The sequence below is a fragment of the Somniosus microcephalus genome, chromosome 4 (genome assembly GCF_052327205.1).
Source record: "Somniosus microcephalus isolate GS21.2 chromosome 4, FLI_Smic_1.0, whole genome shotgun sequence".
Lineage (NCBI taxonomy): Eukaryota > Metazoa > Chordata > Chondrichthyes > Squaliformes > Somniosidae > Somniosus > Somniosus microcephalus.
The window spans coordinates 277,786,908-277,799,261 of NC_140990.1; the positions used below are offsets into that span (position 1 = coordinate 277,786,908).

Genomic DNA, 12,354 nt, shown 5'->3' on the forward strand with positions numbered 1-12,354 from the left:
ATCACCAAACACCAGTCAGTGTGTTCACTCCCGGATCACCAAACCCGAGTCAGTGTGTTTACACCCGGATCACCAAACCCGAGTCAGTGTGCTCACTCCCGGATCACCAAACCCGAGTCAGTGTGTTCACTCCCGGATCACCATACCCGAGTCAGTGTGTTCACTCCCAGATCACCAAACCCTGGTCAGTGTGTTCATACCCGGGTCACCAAACCCGAGCCAGAGTGTTCACACCAGGATCACCAAACCCGAGTCAGTGTGTTCATACCCGGATCACCAAACCCGAGTCAGTGTGTTCACACCCGGATCACCAAACCCGAGTCAGTGTGTTCACTCCCGGATCACCAAACCCCAGTCAGTGTGTTCACTCCCGGATCACCAAACCCGAGTCAGTGTGTTCACTCCCGGATCACCAAACCCGAGTCAGTGTGTTCATACCCGGATCACCAAACCCGAGCCAGAGTGTTCACACCAGGATCACCAAACCCGAGTCAGTGTGTTCACACCCAGATCACCAAACCCCAGTCAGTGTGTTTACACCCGGATCACCAAACCCGAGTCAGTGTGTTCACTCCCGGATCACCAAACCCGAGTCAGCGTGCTCTATCCCAGATCACCAAACCCTGGACAGTGTGTTCAAACCCGGATCACCAAACCCGAGTCAGTGTGTTCACTCCCAGATCACCAAACCCCAGTCAGTGTGTTCACTCCCAGATCACCAAAGCCGAGTCAGTGTCTTCACTCCTGGATCACCAAACCCCAGTCACTGTGTTCAATCCCGGATCACCAAACCCGAGTCAGTGTGTTCACACCCGGATCACCAAACCCGAGTCAGTGTGTTCACACCCGGATCACCAAACCCGAGTCAGTGTGTTTACAACCGGATCACCAAACCCCAGTCAGTGTGTTCACTCCCGGATCACCAAAACCCAGTCAGTGTGTTCACTCCCGGATCACCAAAACCGAGTTAGTGTGTTCACTCCGAGATCACCAAACCCGAGTCAGTGTGTTCACACCCGGATCACCAAACCCGAGTCAGTGTGTTCACTCTCAGATCACCAAACCCGAGTCAGTGTGTTAACTCCCGGATCACCAAATCGAAGTCAGTGTATTCACACCCGGATCACCAGACCCAAGTCAGTGTGTTCATACCTGGATCACCAAACCCGAGCCAGAGTGTTCACATCAGGATCACCAAACCTAAGTTATGTATTAACTCCCGGATCACCCAACCCGAGTCAGTGTGTTCACTCCCGGACACCAAATCCGACTCAGTGTGTTCACTCCCAGATCACCAAACCCCTGTCACTGTGTTCACTCCCGGATCACCAAACCTGAGTCAGTGTGTTAACTCCCGGATCACCAAACCCGAGTCAGTGTGTTCACACCCAGATCACCAAACCCCAGTCAGTGTGTTCACTCCCGGATCACCAAACGCGAGTCAATGTGTTCACTCCCGGATCACCAAACGCAGTCAGTGTGTTCACTCCCGGATCACCAAACCCCAGTCAGTGTGTTCACTCCCGGATCACCAAACCCGAGTCAGTGTGTTCACTCCCGGATCACCAAACCCGATTCACTCCCGGATCACCAAACCCGAATGAGTGCGTTCACTCCTGGATCACCAAACCCGAGTCAGTGTGTTCACACTCGGATCACCAAACCCGAGTCAGTGTGTTCACTCCCGGATCACCAAACCTGAGTCAGTGTGTTCATACCCGGATCACCAAACCCGAGTCAGTGTGTTCACACCCGGATCACCAAACCCGAGTCAGTGTGTTCACTCCCGGATCACCAAACCCCAGTCAGTGTGTTCACTGCCGGATCACCAAACTCGAGTCAGTGTGTTCTCTCCCAGATCACCAGACCCGAGTCAACGTGTTCTCTCCCAGATCACCAAACGTTGGTGAGTGTGTTCATACCCGGATCACCAAACCCCAGTCAGTGTGTTCACTCCCGTAACACCGAACCCGAGTCAGTGTGTTCACTCCCGGATCACCAAACCCTGGTCAGTGTCTTCACTCCCGGATCACCAAACCCGAGTCAGTGTGTTCACTCCCGGATCACCAAACCCCAGTCAGTGTGTTCACACCCAGATCACCAAACCCCAGTCAGTGTGTTAGCTCCCGGATCACCAAACGCGAGTCAGTGTGTTCACTCCCGGATCACCAAACCCGAGTCAGTGTGTTCACTCCCGGATCACCAAACGCAGTCAGTATGTTCACTCCGGTATCACCAACGCCGAGTCAGTGTGTTCACACCCGGATCACCAAACCCGAGTCAGTGTGTTCACACCCGGATCACCAAACCCGAGTCAGTGTGTTCACTCCCGGATCACCAAACCCGAGTCAGTGTGTTCACTCCCGGATCACCAAACCCGAGTCGGTGTGTTCACTCCCGGATCACCAAACCCGAGTCAGCGTGTTCTATCCCAGATCACCAAACCCTGGACAGTGTGTTCAAACCCGGATCACCAAACCCGAGTCAGTGTGTTCACTCCCGGATCACCAAACCCGAGTCAGTGTGTTCACTCCCAGATCACCAAACCCCAGCCAGTGTGTTCACTCCCGGATCACCAAAGCCGAGTCAGTGTGTTCAATTCCGGATCACCAAACCCAAGTCAGTGTGTTCATACCCAGATCACCAAACCCGAATCAGTGTGTTCACTCCCGGATCACCAAACCCGAGTCAGTGTGTTCACACCCGGATCACCAAACCCGAGTCAGTGTGTTCACTCCCGGATCACCAAACCCGAGTCAGTGTGCTCACTCCCGGATCACCAAACCCGAGTCAGTGTGTTCACTCCCAGATCACCAAACCCGAGTCAGCGTGTTCTCTCCCAGATCATCAAACGCTGGTCAGTGTGTTCACTCCCGTATCACCAAACCCGAGTCAGTGTGTTCACTCCCGGATCACCAAAACCGAGTCAGTGTGTTCATACCCGGATCACCAAACCCGAGTCAGTGTGTTCACTCCGAGATCACCAAACCCGAGTCAGTGTGTTCACACCCGAATCACCAAACCCAAGTCAGTGTGTTCACTCCCATATCACCAAACCCCAGTCACTGTGTTCACTCCCGGATCACCAAACCCGAGTCAGTGTGTTAACTCCCGGATCACCAAACCGAAGTCAGTGTGTTCACACCCGGATCACCCGACCCGAGTCAGTGTGTTCATACCTGGATCACCAAACCCGAGCCAGAGTGTTCACACCAGGATCACCAAACCACAGTCAGTGTGTTAACTCCCGGATCACCAAACGCGAGTCAGTGTGTTCATACCTGGATCACCAAACCCGAGCCAGAGTGTTCACACCCAGATCACCAAACCACAGTCAGTGTGTTAACTCCCGGATCACCAAACGCGAGTCAGTGTGTTCACTCCCGGATCACCAAACCCGAGTCAGCGTGTTCATACCCGGATCACCAAACCCAAGTCAGTGTGTTCACTCCCGGATCACCAAACCTGAGTCAGTCTGTTCTCTCCCAGATCACCAAACCCTTGTCAGTGTGTTCATACCCGGATCACCAAAACCAAGTCAGTGTGTTCACTCCCGGATCACCAAACCCCAGTCAGTGTGTTCACTCCCGGATCACCAAAGCCGAGTCAGTGTCTTCACTCCTGGATCACCAAACCCAAGTCAGTGTGTTCATACCCGGATCACCAAACCCCAGTCACTGTGTTCAATCCCGGATCACCAAACCCGAGTCAGTGTGTTCACTCCCAGATCACCAAACCCCAGTCAGTGTGTTCACTCCCGGATCACCAAACCTGAGTCAGTGTGTTCACTCCCGGATCACCAAACCCGAGTCAGTGTGTTCACTCCCGGATCACCAAACCGAAGTCAGTGTGTTCACTCCCGGATCACCAAACGCGAGTCAGTGTGTTCACACCCAGATCACCAAACCCCTGTCACTGTGTTCACTCCCGGATCACCAAACCGGAGTCAGTGTGTTAAATCCCGGATCACCAAACCGAAGTCAGTGTGTTCACTCCCGGATCACCAAACGCCAGTCAGTGTGTTCACACCCAGATCACCAAAGCCCAGTCAGTGTGTTCATACCTGGATCACCAAACCCGAGCCAGAGTGTTCACACCCAGATCACCAAACCCCAGTCAGTGTGTTCACACCCGGATCACCAAACCCGAGTCAGTGTGTTCACTCTAAGATCACCAATTCCGAGTCAGTGTGTTCACACCCGGATCACCAAACCCGAGTTATGTATTAATTCCCGGATCACCAAACCCCAGTCTGTGTGTTCACTCCCGGATCACGAAACCTGAGTCAGCGTGTTCTCTCCCAGATCACCAAACCCTGGTCAGTGTGTTTACACCCGGATCACCAAACCCGAGTCAGTGTGTTCACTCCCGGATCACCAAATCCGAGTGAGTGTGTTCACTCCCAGATCACCAAACCCGAGTCACCGCGTTCACTCCCGGATCACCAAACCCGAGTCAGTGTGTTTACACCCGGATCACCAAACCCGAGTCAGTGTGTTCACTCCCGGAGCACCAAACCCGAGTCAGTGTGCTCACTCCCGGATCACCAAACCCGAGTCAGTGTGTTCACTCCCGGATTACCAAAGCCGAGTCAGTGTGTTCACTCCCGGATCACCAAACCCGAGTCAGTGTGTTCATACCCGGATCACCAAACCCGAGTCAGTGTGTTCTCTTCCAGATCACCAGACCCGAGTCAGTGTGTTCATACCCGGATCACCAAACCCGAGTCAGTGTGTTCTCTTCCAGATCACCAGACCCGAGTCAGTGTGTTCATACCCGGATCACCAAACCCGAGTCAGTGTGTTCATACCCGGATCACCAAACCCAGTCACCGCGTTCACTCCCGGATCACCAAACCCGAGACAGTGTTTTCACTCCCGGATCACCAAACCCGAGTCAGTGTGTTCACTCCCGGATCACCAAATCCGAGTCAGTGTGTTCACTCCCAGATCACCAAACACCAGTCAGTGTGTTCACTCCCGGATCACCAAACCCGAGTCAGTGTGTTTACACCCGGATCACCAAACCCGAGTCAGTGTGCTCACTCCCGGATCACCAAACCCGAGTCAGTGTGTTCACTCCCGGATCACCAAACCCGAGTCAGTGTGTTCATACCCGGATCACCAAACCCGAGTCAGTGTGTTCGCACCCGGATCACCAAACCCGAGTCAGTGTGTTCACTCCCGGATCACCAAACCCCAGTCAGTGTGTTCACTCCCGGATCACCAAACCCGAGTCAGTGTGTTCACTCCCGGATCACCAAACCCGAGCCAGTGTGTTCATACCCGGATCACCAAACCCGAGCCAGAGTGTTCACACCAGGATCACCAAACCCAAGTCAGTGTGTTCACACCCAGATCACCAAACCCCAGTCAGTGTGTTTACACCCGGATCACCAAACCCGAGTCAGTGTGTTCACTCCCGGATCACCAAACCCGAGTCAGCGTGCTCTATCCCAGATCACCAAACCCTGGACAGTGTGTTCAAACCCGGATCACCAAACCCGAGTCAGTGTGTTCACTCCCAGATCACCAAAACCCAGTCAGTGTGTTCACTCCCAGATCACCAAAGCCGAGTCAGTGTCTTCACTCCTGGATCACCAAACCCAAGTCAGTGTGTTCATACCCAGATCACCAAACCCCAGTCACTGTGTTCAATCCCGGATCACCAAACCCGAGTCAGTGTGTTCACACCCGGATCACCAAACCCGAGTCAGTGTGTTCACACCCGGATCACCAAACCCGAGTCAATGTGTTCACTCCCGGATCACCAAACCCCAGTCAGTGTGTTCACTCCCGGATCACCAAACCCGAGTCAGTGTGTTTACAACCGGATCACCAAACCCCAGTCAGTGTGTTCACTCCCGGATCACCAAACCCCAGTCAGTGTGTTCACTCCCGGATCACCAAAACCGAGTCAGTGTGTTCATACCCGGATCACCAAACCCGAGTCAGTGTGTTCACTCCGAGATCACCAAACCCGAGTCAGTGTGTTCACACCCGGATCACCAAACCCGAGTCAGTGTGTTCACTCTCAGATCACCAAACCCGAGTCAGTGTGTTAACTCCCGGATCACCAAACCGAAGTCAGTGTATTCACACCCGGATCACCAGACCCGAGTCAGTGTGTTAACTCCCGAATCACCAAACCGAAGTCAGTGTATTCACACCCGGATCACCAGACCCAAGTCAGTGTGTTCATACCTGGATCACCAAACCCGAGCCAGAGTGTTCACATCAGGATCACCAAACCCAAGTTATGTATTAACTCCCGGATCACCCAACCCGAGTCAGTGTGTTCACTCCCGGATCACCAAACCCGAGTCAGTGTGTTAACTCCCGGATCACCAAACCGAAGTCAGTGTATTCACACCCGGATCACCAGACCCGAGTCAGTGTGTTCACTCCCGGATCACCAAACCCGAGTCAGCGTGTTCTCTCCCAGATCACCAAACCCTGGTCAGTGTGTTCATACCCGGATCACCAAACCCGAGTCAGTGTGTGCACTCCCGGATCACCAAACCCGAGTCAGTGTGTTCACTCCCGGATCACCAAACCCGGGTCAGTGTGTTCTCTCCCAGATCACCAAACCCGAGTCAGTGTGTTCATACCCGGATCACCAAACCCGAGTCAGTGTGTTTACACCTGGATCACCAAACCCGAGTCAGTGTGTTCACTCCCGGATCACCAAACCCGAGTCAGTGTGTTCACTCCCGGATTACCAAAGCCGAGTCAGTGTGTTCACTCCCGGATCACCAAACCCGAGTCGGTGTGTTCATACCCGGATCACCAAACCCGAGTCAGTGTGTTCTCTTCCAGATCACCAGACCCGAGTCAGTGTGTTCATACCCGGATCACCAAACCCGAGTCAGTGTGTTCTCTTCCAGATCACCAGACCCGAGTCAGTGTGTTCATACCCGGATCACCAAACCCGAGTCAGTGTGTTCATACCCGGATCACCAAACCCGAGTCACCGCGTTCACTCCCGGATCACCAAACCCGAGACAGTGTTTTCACTCCCGGATCACCAAACCCGAGTCAGTGTGTTCACTCCCGGATCACCAAATCCGAGTCAGTGTGTTCACTCCCAGATCACCAAACACCAGTCAGTGTGCTCACTCCCGGATCACCAAACCCGAGTCAGTGTGTTCACTCCCGGATCACCAAACCCGAGTCAGTGTGTTCACTCCCAGATCACCAAACCCTGGTCAGTGTGTTCATACCCGGGTCACCAAACCCGAGCCAGAGTGTTCACACCAGGATCACCAAACCCGAGTCAGTGTGTTCATACCCGGATCACCAAACCCGAGTCAGTGTGTTCACACCCGGATCACCAAACCCGAGTCAGTGTGTTCACTCCCGGATCACCAAACCCCAGTCAGTGTGTTCACTCCCGGATCACCAAACCCGAGTCAGTGTGTTCACTCGCGGATCACCAAACCCGAGTCAGTGTGTTCATACCCGGATCACCAAACCCGAGCCGGAGTGTTCACACCAGGATCACCAAACCCGAGTCAGTGTGTTCACACCCAGATCACCAAACCCAGTCAGTGTGTTTACACCCGGATCACCAAACCCGAGTCAGTGTGTTCACTCCCGGATCACCAAACCCGAGTCAGCGTGCTCTATCCCAGATCACCAAACCCTGGACAGTGTGTTCAAACCCGGATCACCAAACCCGAGTCAGTGTGTTCACTCCCAGATCACCAAACCCCAGTCAGTGTGTTCACTCCCAGATCACCAAAGCCGAGTCAGTGTCTTCACTCCTGGATCACCAAACCCAAGTCAGTGTGTTCATACCCAGATCACCAAACCCCAGTCACTGTGTTCAATCCCGGATCACCAAACCCGAGTCAGTGTGTTCACACCCGGATCACCAAACCCGAGTCAGTGTGTTCACACCCGGATCACCAAACCCGAGTCAATGTGTTCACTCCCGGATCACCAAACCCCAGTCAGTGTGTTCACTCCCGGATCACCAAACCCCAGTCAGTGTGTTTACAACCGGATCACCAAACCCCAGTCAGTGTGTTCACTCCCGGATCACCAAACCCCAGTCAGTGTGTTCACTCCCGGATCACCAAAACCGAGTCAGTGTGTTCATACCCGGATCACCAAACCCGAGTCAGTGTGTTCACTCCGAGATCACCAAACCCGAGTCAGTGTGTTCACACCCGGATCACCAAACCCGAGTCAGTGTGTTCACTCCCGGATCACCAAACCGAAGTCAGTGTATTCACACCCGGATCACCAGACCCGAGTCAGTGTGTTAACTCCCGAATCACCAAACCGAAGTCAGTGTATTCACACCCGGATCACCAGACCCAAGTCAGTGTGTTCATACCTGGATCACCAAACCCGAGCCAGAGTGTTCACATCAGGATCACCAAACCCAAGTTATGTATTAACTCCCGGATCACCCAACCCGAGTCAGTGTGTTCACTCCCGGATCACCAAACCCGAGTCAGTGTGTTAACTCCCGGATCACCAAACCGAAGTCAGTGTATTCACACCCGGATCACCAGACCCGAGTCAGTGTGTTCATACCTGGGTCACCAAACCCGAGCCAGAGTGTTCACACCAGGATCACCAAACCCGAGTCAGTGTGTTCACACCCAGATCACCAAACCCCAGTCAGTGTGTTAACTCCCGGATCACCAAACGCGATTCAGTGTGTTCACTCCCGGATCACGAAACCCGAGTCAGGGTGTTCACTCCCGGATCACCAAACCCGAGTCAGCGTGTTCTCTCCCAGATCACCAAACCCTGGTCAGTGTGTTCATACCCGGATCACCAAACCCGAGTCAGTGTGTTTACACCTGGATCACCAAACCCGAGTCAGTGTGTTCACACCCGGATCACCAAACCCGAGTCAGTGTGTTCACACCCGGATCACCAAACCCGAGTCAATGTGTTCACTCCCGGATCACCAAACCCCAGTCAGTGTGTTCACTCCCGGATCACCAAACCCGAGTCAGTGTGTTTACAACCGGATCACCAAACCCCAGTCAGTGTGTTCACTCCCGGATCACCAAACCCCAGTCAGTGTGTTCACACCCGGATCACCAAACCCGAGTCAGTGTGTTCACTCTCAGATCACCAAACCCGAGTCAGTGTGTTAACTCCCGGATCACCAAATCGAAGTCAGTGTATTCACACCCGGATCACCAGACCCAAGTCAGTGTGTTCATACCTGGATCACCAAACCCGAGCCAGAGTGTTCACATCAGGATCACCAAAGCTAAGTTATGTATTAACTCCCGGATCACCCAACCCGAGTCAGTGTGTTCACTGCCGGACACCAAATCCGACTCAGTGTGTTCACTCCCAGATCACGAAACCCCTGTCACTGTGTTCACTCCCGGATCACCAAACGCGAGTCTGTGTGTTCACTCCCGGATCACCAAACGCAGTCAGTGTGTTCACTCCCGGATCACCAAACCCCAGTCAGTGTGTTCACTCCCGGATCACCAAACCCGAGTCAGTGTGTTCACTCCCGGATCACCAAACCCGATTCACTCCCGGATCACCAAACCCGAATGAGTGCGTTCACTCCCGGATCACCAAACCCGAGTCAGTGTGTTCACACTCGGATCACCAAACCCGAGTCAGTGTGTTCACTCCCGGATCACCAAACCTGAGTCAGTGTGTTCATACCCGGATCACCAAACCCGAGTCAGTGTGTTCACACCCGGATCACCAAACCCGAGTCAGTGTGTTCACTCCCGGATCACCAAACCCCAGTCAGTGTGTTCACTGCCGGATCACCAAACTCGAGTCAGTCTGTTCTCTCCCAGATCACCAGACCCGAGTCAACGTGTTCTCTCCCAGATCACCAAACGTTGGTGAGTGTGTTCATACCCGGATCACCAAACCCCAGTCAGTGTGTTCACTCCCGTAACACCGAACCCGAGTCAGTGTGTTCACTCCCGGATCACCAAACCCTGGTCAGTGTCTTCACTCCCGGATCACCAAACCCGAGTCAGTGTGTTCACTCCCGGATCACCAAACCCCAGTCAGTGTGTTCACACCCAGATCACCAAACCCCAGTCAGTGTGTTAGCTCCCGGATCACCAAACGCGAGTCAGTGTGTTCACTCCCGGATCACCAAACCCGAGTCAGTGTGTTCACTCCCGGATCACCAAACGCAGTCAGTATGTTCACTCCGGTATCACCAAAGCCGAGTCAGTGTGTTCATACCCGGATCACCAAACCCGAGTCAGTGTGTTCACACCCGGATCACCAAACCCGAGTCAGTGTGTTCACTCCCGGATCACCAAACCCGAGTCAGTGTGTTCACTCCCGGATCACCAAACCCGAGTCGGTGTGTTCACTCCCGGATCACCAAACCCGAGTCAGCGTGTTCTATCCCAGATCACCAAACCCTGGACAGTGTGTTCAAACCCGGATCACCAAACCCGAGTCAGTGTGTTCACTCCCGGATCACCAAACCCGAGTCAGTGTGTTCACTCCCAGATCACCAAACCCCAGCCAGTGTGTTCACTCCCGGATCACCAAAGCCGAGTCAGTGTGTTCAATTCCGGATCACCAAACCCAAGTCAGTGTGTTCATACCCAGATCACCAAACCCGAGTCAGTGTGTTCACTCCCGGATCACCAAACCCGAGTCAGTGTGTTCACACCCGGATCACCAAACCCGAGTCAGTGTGTTCACTCCCGGATCACCAAACCCGAGTCAGTGTGCTCACTCCCGGATCACCAAACCCGAGTCAGTGTGTTCACTCCCGGATCACCAAACCCGAGTCAGCGTGTTCTCTCCCAGATCATCAAACGCTGGTCAGTGTGTTCACTCCCGTATCACCAAACCCGAGTCAGTGTGTTCACTCCCGGATCACCAAAACCGAGTCAGTGTGTTCATACCCGGATCACCAAACCCGAGTCAGTGTGTTCACTCCGAGATCACCAAACCCGAGTCAGTGTGTTCACACCCGGATCACCAAACCCAAGTCAGTGTGTTCACTCCCATATCACCAAACCCCAGTCACTGTGTTCACTCCCGGATCACCAAACCCGAGTCAGTGTGTTAACTCCCGGATCACCAAACCGAAGTCAGTGTGTTCACACCCGGATCACCCGACCCGAGTCAGTGTGTTCATACCTGGATCACCAAACCCGAGCCAGAGTGTTCACACCAGGATCACCAAACCCGAGTCAGTGTGTTCACACCCAGATCACCAAACCACAGTCAGTGTGTTAACTCCCGGATCACCAAACGCGAGTCAGTGTGTTCACTCCCGGATCACCAAACCCGAGTCAGCGTGTTCATACCCGGATCACCAAACCCAAGTCAGTGTGTTCACTCCCGGATCACCAAACCCCAGTCAGTGTGTTCACTCCCGGATCACCAAACCTGAGTCAGTCTGTTCTCTCCCAGATCACCAAACCCTTGTCAGTGTGTTCATACCCGGATCACCAAAACCAAGTCAGTGTGTTCACTCCCGGATCACCAAACCCCAGTCAGTGTGTTCACTCCCGGATCACCAAAGCCGAGTCAGTGTCTTCACTCCTGGATCACCAAACCCAAGTCAGTGTGTTCATACCCGGATCACCAAACCCCAGTCACTGTGTTCAATCCCGGATCACCAAACCCGAGTCAGTGTGTTCACTCCCAGATCACCAAACCCCAGTCAGTGTGTTCACTCCCGGATCACCAAACCTGAGTCAGTGTGTTCACTCCCGGATCACCAAACCCGAGTCAGTGTGTTCACTCCCGGATCACCAACCGCGAGTCCGTGTGTTCACTCCCGGATCACCTAACCCGAGTCAGTGTGTTAACTCCCGGATCACCAAACCGAAGTCAGTGTGTTCACTCCCGGATCACCAAACGCGAGTCAGTGTGTTCACACCCAGATCACCAAACCCCTGTCACTGTGTTCACTCCCGGATCACCAAACCGGAGTCAGTGTGTTAAATCCCGGATCACCAAACCGAAGTCAGTGTGTTCACTCCCGGATCACCAAACGCCAGTCAGTGTGTTCACACCCAGATCACCAAAGCCCAGTCAGTGTGTTCATACCTGGATCACCAAACCCGAGCCAGAGTGTTCACACCCAGATCACCAAACCCCAGTCAGTGTGTTCACACCCGGATCACCAAACCCGAGTCAGTGTGTTCACTCTAAGATCACCAATTCCGAGTCAGTGTGTTCACACCCGGATCACCAAACCCGAGTTATGTATTAATTCCCGGATCACCAAACCCCAGTCTGTGTGTTCACTCCCGGATCACGAAACCTGAGTCAGCGTGTTCTCTCCCAGATCACCAAACCCTGGTCAGTGTGTTTACACCCGGATCACCAAACCCGAGTCAGTGTGTTCACTCCCGGATCACCAAAT

General features: G+C 53.7%; 1 protein-coding gene across 1 annotated transcript in view; it reads left to right on the forward strand.

The window, feature by feature from the left end:
* The window catches only part of LOC147120487 (coiled-coil domain-containing protein 89), a 341,657-nt gene that overhangs the window by 43,418 nt on the left and 285,885 nt on the right, over window positions 1–12,354 (forward strand). The window lies entirely within an intron of this gene.